An 18,190-nucleotide genomic window follows, 5' to 3' on the forward strand; every position below is an offset into this window, starting at 1 on the left:
GATTTCTTTCCTCAAACCATTAATCAAAACATTTCAGCCACATTTGTCTTCAATTATTTTTGAAACATTAAATTTACGCTTAAATTTTAGTTAGGCAATTTAAATTATTTAACAATAAAAACATTAATGAATTTGAAAGTTAAAATTCATTATATTCCTAAAGATATTTAAAAAAATTATCAAAATATTTTCTATTTGTCGTTTGAGAAAAAAAAATCCTAAAAATATATTTATTTATTTATGTATTTATTTATTCAATTGGCACCCACAAAGGCCTCAAAGAATTTATAGTTTTGGAGAATATCACTGAACTAGTTCATTAATAGAATATTTTTACCATAGTTTGATTATTTGAATTTCTTATATTTTAAATGATTTTACAAGATTCTTACCCTTTTGTACATGTAATTTATATGATTTGGATTTTTTAAGTATTTCAAATGAAATAAAATGAGTGAAAAGGAAAATTAAACATTATAGAATAACAACAATAAAGAATATAATAATAGTAGTAGCAAAAGAAGAAGACAAACCTAGTGTATAAAGTAAGATGGGCTGATTTTACAAGATTCTTTATTTTTATAGATGGCCAATTAACAAATATATTATGCACACAACCAATGTCTCACCATCCATTCCAAGTCCAGCTTGTGCTTGAATAAGTATATGCAATTGTTGCCAATTTTCCATTGCAAGTACTTCTCCACATTGTCCAGCCCGCAGAGCTCCTTAACAACAGGCAAGGTGGCAGGGACATTCAACTGGAATGTTGAGTTAGAACTGTCTACACAGCCCCATGAATCGAGCTGTTTCCGTGCTTCTCTAATAGCATTTCTTGTAGCACATTGAACTGAGGCTGCTAGGAGTAGTGGCGGCTCACTGGAAGCTGCACAAAGCATTTGTAAATGATTCAACAAATAAGTTCTTTATGTAACCAAACAGAACCTCATACAAATCCAACACTTCTTGCTAGGAGTTTTACAAGCATCTCACTATCTAAATGCCTAATTGCAACAAAAACTAGAATATAGTCTAATCTAGTACTAGAAATTTGATCCTCTTTAGCAATGAGCTTTAGCTTGGTGATAGTGGAGTCCTTTTCTGAATTGTGAAGTCTCGAATTTGAGTCCTAGTTAGAGCCGATTATACCAAAAAAGCTAATTATACCAAAAAAAACATGACATGATAAAAAAAAAAAATGAGAAATATCTACCATAACACTAACTTCCAGAACATGCATTGTTATATTTTCTGCCTTTTCTTGGAATAAAAAATTAAAAATTAACTCTACTGCCTAAACTTGTGTTAATAATGATTACACATCAACTCATGTCAGTTTCATGTACAAACTTGTGTGTAATCTGATTCATCTTTTATCAAGCTCATGTTGTAGCATAAGTTAGATGATCAGTGAACTTTAACAACAGTTCAGAAAAGAATAAACAGTGCTAGTAATCCTTTTTTTAGCCTTACATTCAATAAAAATCATCCTCCCTGCTTCTGTTCTAAGTAATCAGATAACTAATTCACAAGTTGAAATTTAGTATTTACATTCATACAACAAGCTCCAATAAAACATTGAACACTTGACTATGAGGAAAATTTTTAGTATAGCTTGCATCCATAGAGAAATAAGATTAATGGAAATTTATAGAACGATGAATTTTCTATATAATATCCATTAATCTAATAGTCACCAGATTCGCTCACCCCTCATGGGTACCGCCATTTGGATTACACATTCAAATTTTCAGAACGTTTGCATCACAAATTGCTAAGGAACATGATCTGAGATGCTAAAATTGGAGTTCTAAAGAAAAGAGGAAGAAAGAAGGAGAAGAAGAAATAGAAAGGTAAACAGACGAAAAAGCAGTAGACATTGATGAAGAAAGGAGCAGCCATGTGCAGGAGAAGAAGCAGCAGCAGAAGTAATGCAAGAAGAAGAAGGAATAGAAACCACGAGCTGATGCAAGAAGAAGAAGAAGAAATGAAAACCACAGCAGGTGGTAGAGACAAAATGGGGCTATTTTGATTTTCTCTTTTTCGGACTTCTGGGTCTTGAGGAGGTATTAATATATAATAAATAATTTTTACTAATTTATTATTGAAAAGGGAAGAGTTTTTAGAAAATATAAGTATTATTAATTATTATTATTATTAAATATTTTAAATATTTAAAATATATTATTTTAATAATAATAATAATATGATTTTTAAATTTTGAATAATATGTATTATATTGAAAAAATGTTATATTAATTAATTATTTATATTAAATTAATAATTCTAATTTTTTTTATAAACATACTATGCTAAGTAAAATTAAAAAATAAGTTATGACAGAAATATAATTTATGTACTAAATAAATATAATTTGTATACCAAAAATCAAATTGGTGTACCACGAACCAAATTAACATACCAGTTGAGACTACTCTCTACGTACTATATATTTCATTAAGTGGCATACCACAGACCACATACCCATACCCTGATTCAAAAATACGGCATTCTAGCTAACTACGGTTAGAACAATACAAGGGGAAACATATTAGTTTTCCATAACAATGCATTTATATTAGGAAATGACTTTGAGTCCACACCTATTTACGTTAGATATTGATGAGCTAATAAATTATATTCAAGATAATATCACTTAGTGCCTGTTATTTGCAGATGACATTTTCTTAGTGCATGAAACTAGTGAATAAGTTAAAAAAAAAATTAAAAATAAATAAATAATTGGAGTTGTGGAAAAGGATTCTTGGAGAGTAAGGGTTGTTTGTAGGTTAAGTAGAAGTGTGACGGAATATATGCATTGCAAGTTTAGCTCTTGTAGAAAGAATGTAGATGAGATTTGATTGGATGAGTTTTAGTATCAAAATGCAATCATTTCATATATTTATACTTTATCATTAAGAAGAAAGGAATAATAGATAAAGATGTAACTCATAGAATCAAAAAAATATGGATAAAATAGAGAAGTGCAATGGGTGTGCTATACGACCGCAAGATCCCCAAAAAATGAAAGTTGAATCTTATGGAATTGTGGTCAAGCCAACTATGTTGCATAAAAGTGAATATTGGGCATTTAAGGTACGACATACCTATAAGATGAGTGTAGTAGAAAATAAATATCTTGTACCATGATAATAAATAAGATTAAGAATGATCAAATTCTCCAAAGAGTGCATGTATAACACAATGAAGATAAAATGAGAAATAATCGATTAAAATGGTTTGATTATGTCTAATGTAGAGAATAGAATATAAAGTATGAAAGTGTGATAAGTTAATGGTACGAGTAACAAGATAAAGGAAATATCTAAAATAACATGAAAGAAAGTAATATTAAAATATTTACAATTTTTTAATATTGATACATAATTAGTTCCAAACAAAACTGAATTTTGAAAATAATAATATAGCTGATGCTAACTAATTTGAAATTAAAGCTTAGTTATCGCAGCTGTTTGCACTATTTTCATGAGTGTGATAACAATTTACCTTTTGAAGAGAGAAACGATTTTGATGATGTCCGCTATTAAGTATTTCGACATTGAACTGCTTTGGTATGGTGTCTAATGTAGGTATTTTGTACGTCCATGTGCCTTCTGCATTCGATAATCCATCTGAGTTGGTTGTGTATTCTTCAAGCATCTAAAACCCAATCCCTTGGACAAAAGCCCCTTCAATCTGCAAACACCAAGTCCTAGTTCTCAATATAAAAGACCATGAAGCAACCAAAACAACTCTCCCTCATGTTAAGAAACTTTCAGTACGGTCATAGACAGAATTGTTCCCTCAAATTGATAAAGAGAAATTTGAGTGATAGAAAAAAAATGAAATCTGAGCACGTTTAGAAAGAATTAAGAACAAAAGGGAAGACTATAGGCTTGAGAATTTGACTTTGATCTATAAATATATTTCAATCCAGCTAACCTGTCCTAAATCCACAGCAGGGTTGATACTCTGTCCACAGTCATATAAAATATCAGATCTCAGAATTGTTGTTTGCCCCGTCAGAAGGTCTACCTCCACCTGTATCATGAAAATTTCATTATCAAGTGCAAATTGGTCAGTTCTCAAAATTGTTATAGTGCTGGAGTTCATCACATCATCTTCAATAGTATGTTCCGAAGAACATTTTTAACTTGCAAGGTCTCCCAGCTCCCCAGCTTATATTAAGAAACAGTTCTACAATTTCAACCCAGGCACCAAAGGAAGAAGCTGTAGCATAAAAACTTGCCTCACTCACTGCAGCACCATAGTTTAAGTATTGCTTGGAAGCAGAGTCAGGGACAAAGTAAGAATTAGCAGATAAGTGCACAGCTTCCAAATATGCCTGCATTTTCATCAACTGTAAGTAGAGATGGCGAAGATCTCCCATATCTAGATAATAATACTCAACTCAACTCAACTCAACTAAAACTAATGTAAAAAGGTAAGGGCTTATAGCTAATCCTTGGTGTCCAATTGAGATTGGAAAATCTCTTGTGTCCTCCCCCCCTGCATGCGCAGTAGTTAAGTAGTTGCTCTTCATATATATCTTTCAATACTTGTATGATACTAATACTTACTCTCTTTTCAACACAACACATCTCACCACTCTTATCATACATCATCTCCCTTCTAAAAAAAAAAAAAAAAAAACCATCTCATCTCTCTATCATCTCTCTCTATCTCTCTCCAAGATTCTCTTATTTTTAAAAATAGATAAAAATCATATCTAGATAATAATATGAAATGAAAATTCAACTTTAGTATCCTGTTTCCTTAACAATCAGTCTTGTCTACAAAAACCATTCTTCTCACAAAAGGCACCATGCAAATGTAACAAATTACTTGAAATAAAAAATACAATAAAGGGATAGAAAGACTAAGATAAGTGACAGTTTATTAATAAAAAAATAAAAATAACAGCAACAAGCTTTCGACAACTTTTTCAAGTGATCTGGACTTCAGTTCAAAAGTGATAAAGTAACAAAGATGATGAGTATAATGTTCAAGAAGCAGACATCTACCTGATGAATTAGCATCTCCCATCTTATAGAATCCAATTGCACCAGTAACCTTTCCTTTAAAGGTATCAGTCTCTCTACCAAGACTTCACAGCAAAGTCTAACTGCTTCACAGCTAGACTCAGATGTAGTGCTCCCAGCAGTGTACCCTCCTTGAATTAAACTCAAGGTGTCTGTTTGTATAACTCGTACTTTATCCAAGAGGTCTCCTGCTCCATTACATTTGATTGAACTAAGAACAAATGCAGCTGTCTGTTTTACCTTTGTCCAGAGCCCCTGGTCCATTTCTATTCCTCCAAATTTAACAACAATAGACCCTTCATTTAGAATGCTTACTTTTCCAGGAGTCGGTCTCATTGTCACATACATGATAGGTATTCGAGAAATACCTCTTTTCTTCCACACACTATACCTATTAAACTCTTTTATTATTTCAATCCTTTGGTTAAAGCTTGAAGATGTGGCTAGCCTTTCCCATATTGAAGTTAAAGTGTATTCTAGAGGTTCTCCTACACTCACATCATAGAATAACTTAAGGCTATCATATGTGTGGAGATTTCTGGCTCTCACAGAATCTGCATCCATGGAAAGAAAAGATGCTACATGTTCAATCACTGCTTCTGCAATATATGATCCTTGCGCATCTCCTGGGGCCCGCATTGCTGATTTACTTGAGAGGTTTGTTTTGCGCACCTTTATATCAAAAGATAAAGCACCCCAATCATACTTTTTAAGTGCACTCACAATTCTTCTTGGCATTAATGGACTTGCGTCTTTGTATATGCCAGCATTAATTAATACATCAAGCTGTAACGCTGTAATTTTCCCATTAGATTTGAATCCTACACTGTAAGTTATTTTCATAGGATGCCTTCCTCCGGTCATTATCACATCAGTCTTGCGAGTGAGTGTTACATATTATAGGAGAAGAAGAAAGAGAAAATAAGTAGTAGTGAGAGAGTTGGGTGAGATTTTTTTTTTGGAAAAAAAGGTATTTAGTAATTGACTTTCTGTTGTTTGTTTTAGTTACATACTACTGTGTTTGTTGTAAGTTACACTACTCTTGTACAAAGGAAGTTTTTTTCTTTTCATTCATCATTCATTCAATAATCAATAATATATTTTCTCTCTTTTCTCTCTTTTTTTTTTCTCTCTCTTCTCTCTTCTCTTCTCCTCTTCTCACCCAATCTTCTAAAATTCTGCTTTAATCTCTATTTCAGAGATTAATTCAGATATGATCTTTAACACTGAGATAGGTCCTAACAGGGCACTGTAACTTGTGTGCTGCAAGTGCACATGCTGTAGCAACCCAAAGCATCACATCCCATTGTAAGCACTTGCAAAATGAATCAACAGATAGTAGGTGGATGGGACTAATAAATCACTCATTAAATAATGCAGAGCGCACATATGAGAAAAATAATGAGGTGCATCACAAGGTCCCTTAAACTAAAAGACATTTCTCAATAGAATTGACTTAAGTATCTGTTCCGCTTACCATGCCTTCAATCTGTCAATGCATTCTTCCCTACTACGTTAGACATTACAACAAACAGAAAAAATCTGATTAAAGCTCATTCCAGGATACCATAATATTTGGGTTCACATTCTACTCTCTCTCTCTCTCTCTCTCTCTCTCTCTCTCTCTCTCTCTCTCTCTCTCTATATATATATATATATATATATATATATATATATATTTCTTTTAGGAAGAAGAGGGGGATAGGAGAGGGGGACAAAAGTTCGTTGCCCAGATAATATACAGGCACCAACAGAGGAATCTACCATTGATTGCCACTAAAGGATTCAATGAAGGACAATGCAAAACAGAAACCATATCGAATGAAAGATGCTAGACAGATAGCTAAAACAATCTATAAACGTAAATTTAATCACACATACATATTCCTTAGAATCATATTCAAATTACATCATGATTAAACAATTTCACATCACATGTTATATATAACCTAACTTCCAGCAAACTCAAATTAGATTTAGCATACTTTTCTTCCAGATTACATGACAATTTTACCTTGGCCAAAGATCTATAAGCATTCCAATCATGTACCAACCAATAGCATGTAAAGTGAATGTTCAATTTGAAGAGCTGTATGGCTGAAACAACTTTTTGCATTTAATGGAAGTATGGAACTAAAAACGATATGTACGATCTATATCAGCAAAATATTAATACAAGGGCCAGCTGGTAAAACTTTGATTGCTATAAAACTAGGAAGGCACCCACAAGCTTAGCCTGATGGTAGGTGAATCTCTTAACTTGGGCAAAGACCCAGTTCAAGTCCTCCTCCCACTTCTTTGTGAAAAATTAAAAATAAAGAATAATTGTGAAGCACTGTAATGTTCACTTGACGTAATTAATACATATATACATCTATACTTGCATGAATACATATCTAGGAAACGGAGAAGTTGCTTTGAAGTCTTCTCAAAGTTATTGTAGACCTCAAAACAGGATTCTGAAAGCTAGTGTACTAACTTTTACACTAACAAAAATATACTAAACTAAACTAAGCTTCAATCCCAATCTAGTTGGGGTCAGCAATATGGATCTATCACCCTCAATACAAAATCCTTTCTACCAAGAGCTAAAAGCCTATCTTTACAACAAGTCAACAAGTCAATAGATCTATCCAAAAAAATAAAAATCTACCTTATAGAATTTACAAATGTTCAACTTAATGCTCCTAACAAAAAGGTTAAGATTAATATACAGTCTTAGACCCACTTCTAATGATCTTGGGAAAGATGATATACACACAATTCCACTCTTGTGCGATTTACTCAAGTGATTGCATATCTCTTTCAAACAAAAAAAGTAATTAAAATGTTGAAATATGGAGATATGTACAGAAAGATACTTACAGGCATGGCTTTTAGGCCCTTTCCACCAAAACCTCCTCCAACCCTTCTTGCAAGAACACACACATTGTGTACAGGAACTCCAAGACATTTTGCAATCGCAACATGTGCATACTCAGAGCATTGAGTTGAACTGTAAACCACCATGCAGTTGTCTTCATCAGGAGCAGCAAGAGCAGTCTGGTTCTCCATATAGAAATGATATTGCAACCCAAGTTTTCTCTTGATGGCATAATTCAGTAGAAGTTAGGCAGTGAGCAGAATTCTTACCATTGAAATATGATACTCGAAAGAAATTGAGCATTTTTAGGCTTGCAGTTATGCCTTCAAAATGAGAGGAATTAGTTCTTTTTTTTTGGCCTTCTGAAGGGAAAGTGGGAAAAAAAAAGTTTGGGGGACTTTCAGGTTGGAGAGGGGAGTTGCAAAATACCTCAGCAGAGAGAATCTTGTGATCAGCTTGAGCCATTCCCTTAGATAAATCACCAACTTTTTCCAGATAGACCATAGGCAGTACCTCAAAAATGCTAGACCTCTCAATAGCCTATTCTACTGTTAAAATGGGAGGTTCTAGATTTTCCAGATCATAATCTACCACTGCAAGATTTGATGCTATATCTGCATGTTTCTGTGTATCTGCAAGCTATTCATGAAATAATTTGATAAACCAGATTAGGGGAAACAGATGCCACATCATATGTAAATTTGCATAATGGTCATGGAAATAACGTTACAACCAACAGAAATATGGAGGATGACACTAAACATGAATGATGGCTGAGAATGTTACCGCTTACCACAAATGCAAGAGGCTCTCCAGCATACTGAGTAAGCTTCTCAGCAAACAATGGTTCAGGACCAAAAGCAAACACTAAACCAATGTTCTGCCCACCTATGGGAATGTCTTTGTAAGAAATAAGTGCAGTGACTCCATCTGGGAGTGATTCAGAATTAAATTTTATACCCTTTACCCTTGCAAAAGGCTTTGTGCCATAAATGAATGCTCCATGGAGACGATTTCCAGGGGAGGGAATGTCATCTACATAAACAGCCTCACCTATACAGGTGGTTTAATTAGTTAGTCGTTTGCTTATTGGAATCTCTCAGCTAAGAATCAACCGAAGTATTTCAAATTTAGGTAGACTAAACCAACATAATATATTAAGATGGAACTGAGAAGAAATATTTTAAGCAGTGACCATGCCAAAGTGGACACCACAGGGGAAAAATCCAAATTACATCTGAAGGAAAGCTTTCAAGAATTTAAAGTCTTTTGTTGTATACAATTATGCATGCACACATAGACAGAGATATGATACTTAAAGACGAAAGATAAGTCAACTTCAAGAACTAAATCTCAGTAAGACAAGTTAACATCCCCATCACATCCATGCAACCGGGAAATAGCACAGCACACAGGTAAAAGTAATATAAATGTAAATTTCACAGAAAAACATCTTATAACATTGATTTGAATACACAGGCAATTTCTTGTACTATGGAAAAAAAAAATAAATAAGAGAGAGAGAAAGAAAGAAAGAAAAGAATTCTCACCAGAAGCTTGAAGGGAGGCTCCGGATTTTGGAATGGGCTCACCAACAGGATGACACCCTCTGTTTAACTGGACCACCTGCTTGGATGATGATAGCAAAGTAGGAAATTGAACATCATCTGGGTTATCACATTTCTCTTTTAGTTTGACATCCTCAAACATTGAAATACCACTATATCCATCCCGCCAACCATTAGAAATGCTACTTGTTAGTGGTCCAAAAAAGTCAAAAGAAAACCAACAGCCAAGCTTGACCTATATGCATGATTTTGAGTCCCATCTTCAGGTACCACAGTAACTTTAAACTAATATAATAGCTTCATACAGAGCCGCAGTTGTTAACAATTTTCCAGTTAAAAATACCTCAACTTTCCTTGCTCTAATTGCCCGTTACGTTCCAACAGCACCAGAAGACAACTGACAACATTTTAACTCAATTCCTTTAGATGATTTTGAACAGGAAACTTCAGTCAAGAACGCAGCATTCAGGTGAGGCAAAGCATTACCAAGGGGCCGCGGTGCAGCTCGATAGGTTTCAAATAACAACTTTAGTATTTTTTTCAGGATATGTGTCCTTCACTGATTCACAATATGGGATTCTAACACTTATGAGTACACTTTTAGAATCCAAGGGAGGCCTTTCCAAAAAATCCTCCAAGGTAAGCCTTTCATGCGTGGTACCAGTTATTATATGAACAAATGAACTGACTGCAAGAAGTATTGTGGCAAAATCTCAAGGAAAATTTTTCCTTTGTGCCATCATCAAATTTCCCCCAATACTGCCTGCATTTCTAACAAATTTGGTAGCAATTTTCTCCATTATGGTTTGCAAGTGTTTTGAACGCCATCCTACTTTCTGAGATAAATTCAACTTTACTTTCCTCCTTCAAACCTTCAATGACTTTTGAAATAGTCACAGTTGCCCCAATTTCAATCCCCCTGATCCCTTCCAATCATTGACAGCTCAGGAATATATCTGAGATCAATGTATTTGTCATAGTGTTCTAGCTCCTTATGATAACCCATACATGTGTTACCAACCACTAGTTTCACCCGGACTCCATTGTTGGCATCAGTGGTTTTTAATAAGTTCTGAAGTTCCTCCAAGCTAGAAGGTTGGTTCCAAGAGCAACTTTCAGAATTGAAAAGCAAGGAAGATTTGGCTCCCTTTTTAAAACTGAGGGAAAGTGCATATCTTGTTATTATGATCATACGAAGGTAACCTACTTATCTTTACTTCCTGCTTCTCCCCCTTTTTCCAGAAAGAATTGAATCCCAAATCCTTCATATCGACATCAGCTGCAAAACTTTTGCATGCATCAGCGATGGGCCGATATCCAGTACAGCAACAAAGATTTCCTGCAATAGCTTTTCAGCTTCAATGGCTGTCAGCTTGGAAAATCCTGGAGAAAACTTTGGGCGATCAATCCTTTCAGCATTAACAAGGACCACAAAGAAGGAAATGCATATTCCAGGAGTGCAAAAGCCACATTGAGAAGCATGGAATCCAGTGAACCTTTGGTGAATTGAGTGGAACCCATCTTTGCTATTACCCAGGCCTTCAGTTGTTGTAATTGAACATCCATTTATACTGCAAAGCAGTGTGAGACATGAGCTTACCGTAAAATCCTCAACTTTTCCCAGCACTGGAACGTACTTTTAAAGCAGCACGACACAAGCAGCACAACCACCGAAATTCATAAATTAGAAGGCTGAACACATTAAGAAACAGCTTAATAGTTCAACAGTTCAACAAGTTCAATTATTCTGACATGAAGCAATAAGGCCTCGTTGATCCTATGCTTGGCTACCAAGAAAACTCACGGAAGGCGTACCAAGGGAAAAGAAATGAAGGATTCAAAATATAAAGTTTGCAGAATATGAAGATTTCATCACCACAAAGCTTAATAGTTCTTTTCTTTCTTTATTTTTAATTTTTTTTTCTATCTTTCAAGGAGAGGAGCAAATGGGTTCATGTACAGAAAGAACATAGCAGTAAACACCTCAAGTTTGCAACAAAAATATGAACAACAAAAGAATCAAAACAGAAATTCTAAGGTTTGAAGGGCAATGAACGAAATCTAAGATATATGCAAATATACCTGTGTTACTGTAGTATCATGAACTCTCAAAAACCTTTGCTTTCATCTCAAAAGAAATGACCCTAAAGCTTTGTAGAATGCTCAAAACAAAGTTTCAAGCTTTAGATGCATTAGAAAAGAGGCAACCTGAAATGGGTGGAAATAGCTAATATCAACAACACTTCAGCCTTTAATCCCACAGGTAATATCCAAACACTTTATTCACAGATTGGTGAGAAATAACAACATACAGATATTTAATTTGCTCAAAGCTCAAATAAACAGGTAATCTGGACTAGCCATTTTAGCCATGTGATTTAGGCCCAATTTCTCAAAGTTATTTCTAGCAAATTGTGCTTGTTTATTGCCAGGATTGTATACGGGCTTGCCCTACTGCAAGCATTTTAGTTAATAGGCTTGGAATATTATAAGTGTTCTAGACTGTGGCAATGTTATTCTTAGGTTGCCTGTTTTAATCATATGGGGAGATTGTAACTCCCCCGACCTTGAATCCCACATCAAGTATGAATCTTATACGGCGATTATAAACGAAAATAATTAAGATGGCGAACCAACCAGCAATTTTGGGTCGTGCTTAATTTCCAAAAGCTTCTCCGATTTCAATTTTCTAGAGTGGTTAATTTTTCAAAGTTTCTCCAATTTGAATTTTATAGGGGGATTTTAAGCAAGCAGGCTTTGAATTACAATTGTAAGAATAGTTTAGGAGATAAATATATGTTTTCCACAACAATGAGTTGACATAAAGAATCAACTTTAAGTCCATACCTGTTTACCTTAGTTATAAATGAACTAACTAATCACATTCTTGATAATGCCTCGTGGTGAATATTATTTGCACATGATATTATCTTAGTGAATGAAACCAATAAAAAAGTTAACCAAAAGTTAGAGTGAGGATAAGGACTCTAGAGAATAAAATTTTAGACCAAGTAAAAGTAAGATGTAATATATGCACCGGGAGTATATCTCTCATAGAAGGAATAGAGGTGAAGTTTGATTGGATGAAATTTTGGTACCAAAATGTAACTAATTTAAGTATTTAAGTTCTATCCTTAATAACAGGATAATAGATGAGAATATACTCACCAGATGAAAACATATGGATGAAAAGGAGAAATGAGATGAGAATACTATGCAATTGTAGGATTCCTGACAAAATGAAAAATAACTTTTATAGAATTATGGCCAAACCAGCTCCGTTGTATAAGAGTGAATGTTGAGCATCTAAGGTACAACATACCCACAAGATGAATGAGTAGAAATACAAATATTAAGATAAATGTCTCGTAACACAATAATAATGAATAAAATTATAAAAGACCAAATCTACTAAATAGTACATCTAGCACACATTCAGGATAAAATAAAAAAAGATCTGATTAAGATGATTTAGTGATATCCAACGTAAAGTATTGAATATCTCAATATGAAAATAAGTTATTGGTTGAAACGAATAAAAAGGAAAAGGGAGAAATATTGAGGTAAATAGTATCAAAAGATTTATAATTTTGAAATATTAGTGCGGAATTAGTTTCAAACATATCTAAATGGCATAACGCATAAAATGATTCATATAAATGACCCCAACTAACCCAAAGGTTTATTAAAAAAATTTAATATTGTTAAAAAAATTAATATAATTTTACATATTTAAATTAAATTGGCCCATAACTTTATGAAAATAAAATTAATATGGCCCTATCTATTTAAAATAAATTTCCCCCATAAATTTAAAAATTTTTATATTTTATTAGACTATTTATCTATTTAAATTTGTAGTATTTTGATTCAAAATATTAATTTTATGTTAACTATAAATTAGAATTTAAGTGGGCTAAATAAAAAGTTCGGTTAGAAATATAATTTATAATGTTTTATTCAAAATATTAATTTTATTTTGACTATAGATTAGAATTTGAGTGGGCCAAATAAAAAGTTCTAATGGGAGTATAGTTTATAATGTTTTAAAAATAATTCATTTAAAAAATATTTTTATACTAATTTTTAATGTAAAAGCTTATAAAAGAAATAAAAAAAATCTCTTCTCTTTTATATTAAATATCAACTTTAATCTATACATTTTTAAATTTCAACTATTAAAATCTTATGTCATATAAAATAATAATTATTTTTTATTTTTTTTAACCTTTTAAGAATCTTAAAATTTTTAAGTTTACAATTCTATGTATTATAAAACTCTGCTCATTATATTATATATCACTAAAAATTATTTTTTTATTAAATTTTCTGTTAAATTAAAAAAATTATTTTAAAAAATATATTAATATATATATTTAAATAATTATTCACTAAAAACTTATTTATAAAATTTAAAAATTTATTTTCAGAGCATGTTTTATATTTAAAATATAAAAATTTTGATAGTGATATTTAAAAAATTGCTACATGGCATATGTCTTTTTTTTTTTTTTTCTGTTTTGTTATCCTCTTATCAGTATATGTTAAATAATTTCGAGAAATAATAAAAAAAAATCTATTAATCAACATATTTAAAATAAAATTATAATGAAAATATAAAATAAAAAGTACATATTAAATTATTAAAATAAAATAACAAATAATTTAAAATAAAATAATAAATAATTTGTAAACAAAATTTATCTATTTTCGTAAATAAGTTCTATAAATACCAAAAAAAAAGAGTGAAATAGGGGATTTTTTTTGTTATACTAAATAATATAAATATTCATTTTCTATAATTGTATTAAATAATAAAATATTAATTTTGATCAAATTAGATAAAAATTAGTTAACTTGCTATAAATAAAATAAATTTATAAAACTAGCTATAATCGATAAAAATAAAAAAGTTTTGAATTTTTTTAATTATTAAAATTATGTCACAGCAGTAACAACATATAAAATAGTAATATTTTATTATGTTAGTAAGAATATAAAAGTTCATGTCATCTCATCAATAATATATTAAAAAAATAATATTTTTGTCACATTAACAGCCACATCAGCGCCTCCAAATTTTTAATTTTAACAAGGAAATAATAAATATATAACTTTCAAATTATGCTAAAATTGATAAAAAAAAATTGACTATAATTATAAAAATGGTAAAGTTTTTTTTTTATATAACATTTGACCTATAATTTACTTCCATTTTAAAGAGTAGTATATTTATTAATTTTCTAATATATTTATTGTATATTCTTAATAATAAATATATTATTAATAAAATGTAGGTGGAATATATGTTAAAAAAAGACTAAGCAAAATTTATTACTTTTACAATATTAAAATCTCATTTGATGATGAGGATAGATATTTAAAAAATTGCTTTTTGAAAAAAAAAAGGTATATTTTAGATGCTACTGAAAATAATTATTTTAGATTTTTTATAATTAAAAATGGCAAATTTAAATTTATATTAATTTTTAATATTTCCCTAAGGTAATGGTGGCAATTCTTCATGGGTATGATTATCGATCAAGCTCTCCCTCTTGTTTTCCTGTCATCGACCATCATCGGTGTCTATCTTGCCCTGTTAGTGGTTGCCTTGAAAAGTTACCAGTGAGGGAAGGACTACTAAAGGAATGGAAGAATAAATGGGGAAGGGGAACGGATTAGAAGGCAATTGATTCGCTAGTTCCTCCAACTATTTTAATTTTATTTTTAAGTGGGAATCATTATAATAATTAAAAATATTTATAATTTTTATTTAATATCACATTATCAAATTAATTGGATTTTTGAATCCAGCGTATGACAGCATATAGGTGCATCTTACACCCCTTTTTTTATAATTAATTGTTACAGCATCTTCAAAAATCACCATTTTTAATGTATTGTTATCTATATATGGATTGAAAATAGAAAATTTTCGTCTAAATTTCTATATTTATTATAGCGTAGTTTTTTTATATATTTTTTAATGTTAATTTATTAAGTAAAATGTATTTTATTATAAATAAAGCCAATTCAAAACATAATGCAGAGTGATTGAGATATAATTTAATCAATTAAAAATAATTAAAATTAGATATTAAAAAAACTCCAAGTACAAATAGCAAAAAATAGTGCTCATTAAACAATAATAATAATAATATTTTATTTTTTTGGAAATCGTTGGCCGTCATATATTAATTTGAAAGATTATCATGTGCAGTTTTTTTCTTTTTTTTACTTTTTTTTAAGAAAATAAGAGAGAAATTGCATAAAAGGGAAAATTATTAATTTGAAAAACTTAAATAATGAGAAATTTATTATATTTGTTTCATTCTTTCATGTAAAGATATAAATAAGAGATAATATAGGGTATAGGTATTAATATAAAAAGCAATTATAAATTGAATTTAAATATATTTTTATTTATAAAAATTTAATTATGGGTGTTTTAGCCTTTTTATAAATCATTTATTAAATTAACTATGACCTTAATAAATTATAATATTATTAGTATCCTTTCTGTGTACTTGTTTTTAGTGAATCATATACTCATAAAAATTCAATTATCTAATGAATTATATAATGTCGGCTTCATATCATTGTGAGAGAAGGAACATGTGCACCTGGAGCGCCTAATAAAACCTATTGACTTTTAACAAAATTAATGTATTAATTTTTAATGTTAGTTTAATAACTTATAGTCTTCAAATTTTATTTCTTATAATTATTTAATTTTTATATTTTGTTTTATTAATAAATTAATTTTTAAAATTTACAGATTATAGATCAATTTATTAATAAAAATAAAATATAATGATTTATCAAATTATTAATGAAAATAAAATTTAAAAATCAAATTATTATCCAAATTATACGAGAAATTAATTCGTAAATTTTGTTAAATTTAAGAGATTTTGTTGTAATTTTTACCCTTTCTTTAACTAACATAGTCCAATTGGACACTGTCAAGATTGTTTTCATTGTTCTAATTCATGTAACAATTTGTTAAAATACTCAACTCAACTCAACTAAGCCTTTATCCCAAAAATTTGGGGTCGGCTATATGGATTCGCTTTTTCCACTCTGAACGATTTTGGGTTAAATCCTCAGAAATGTGTAATGCTTCTAAGTCATGTTGTACTACTCTCCTCCAAGTCAATTTAGGTCTACCCCTTTTTTTTCTTTCTATCTTCTAACCTAATGTGCTCTACTTGTCTAACTGGAGCCTCCGTATGTCTACGCTTCACATGATCAAACCATCTCAATCTCCCTTCTCTCAACTTATCTTCAATTGGCACTACTCCTACCTTTTCTCTAATACTTTCATTATGGACTTTATCTAGTCTAGTATGGCCACTCATCCACCTTAACATTCTCATCTCTGCAACTCTTATCTTAGATGCATACGACTTTTTCAGTGCCCAATACTCACTACCATATAACATAGCCGGTCGTATGGCTGTACGGTAAAATTTTCCTTTTAATTTGTTGGGAATCTTACGATCACATAAAACTCCCGTGGCACGTCTCCACTTCAACCATCCGGCTTTAATCCTATGACTAACATCCTCCTCACATCCCCCATCTACTTGAAGGACTGAGCCTAGATATTTAAAGTGATTACTTTGGAACAGTACCACTCCATTCAAACTAACTCCTTCCCTATCACCAGTTTGGCCTTCACTGAACTTGCAATGCATGTATTCTGTCTTCATTCTACTTAACTTAAAACCCTTTGACTCTAGAGTACTTCTCCAAAGTTCTAGCTTCCTATTGACTCCTTCTTGTGTCTCATCTATCAGAACAATATCATCCGCAAACATCATGCACCAAGGAATACTCTCTTGTATATGTTTCGTCAGTTCATCTAAAACTAATGTAAAAAGGTAAGGGCTTATGGCTGATCCTTGGTGTAATCCAATTGAGATCGGAAAATCTCTTGTGTCCCTCCCACTGTGCGCACAATAGTAGTTGCTCCTTCATACATATCTTTCAATACTTGTATGTACCTAATAGATACCCTCTTTTGTTCTAACACATTCCATAAGACCTCTCTTGGAATACTATCATAAGCCTTCTCCAAATCAATAAAAACCATGTGTAGATCTTTCTTCCCATCTCTATATTTCTCCATCAAGCTTCTAATGAGAAAGATCGCTTCCATAGTTGAACGACCGGGCATGAAAGCAAATTGATTGAGAGAGATAGAAGTATCATGACGTAGTTGATGCTCCACAACTCTCTCCCACAACTTCATAGTATGGCTCATGAGTTTAATCCCCCTATAGTTTGAGCAACTCTGTATGTCTCCCTTATTTTTAAAAATAGGTACTAAAATACTCTTCCTCCATTCATCAGGCATTTTCTTTGAGTTTAGAATCTTATTAAATAATTTAGTTAACCATGCCACTCCCATATCTCCCAAATACTTCCACACTTCAATTGGTATTTCATCGGGTCCACAAGCTTTACCCACTTTCATTCTCTTAAGTGCTTCCTTTACTTCTAAAGATCTAATCCTTCTAGTATAATTTACATTCTTTTCTATTGTTCTATAATCTATATTCACGCTATTTCCATTTTGACTATTATTAAAGAGATCATTAAAATAATTTCTCCATCTTTCTTTAATGTCCTCATCTTTCGCCAACACTTTTCCTTCTTTATCCTTAATGCACCTAACTTGATTGAGATCTTGACATTTCCTTTCTCTACTC

The 18,190-nt window shown here is 31.4% G+C and overlaps 1 pseudogene; it reads right to left on the reverse strand.

Moving 5' to 3' along the window:
* Positions 1-451: 451 nt before the first annotated feature.
* On the reverse strand, positions 452-11,744 carry LOC110672006 (indole-3-acetaldehyde oxidase-like; annotated as a pseudogene).
* Positions 11,745-18,190: the final 6,446 nt, after the last annotated feature.

This window comes from Hevea brasiliensis, chromosome 1, assembly GCF_030052815.1.
Source record: "Hevea brasiliensis isolate MT/VB/25A 57/8 chromosome 1, ASM3005281v1, whole genome shotgun sequence".
Lineage (NCBI taxonomy): Eukaryota > Viridiplantae > Streptophyta > Magnoliopsida > Malpighiales > Euphorbiaceae > Hevea > Hevea brasiliensis.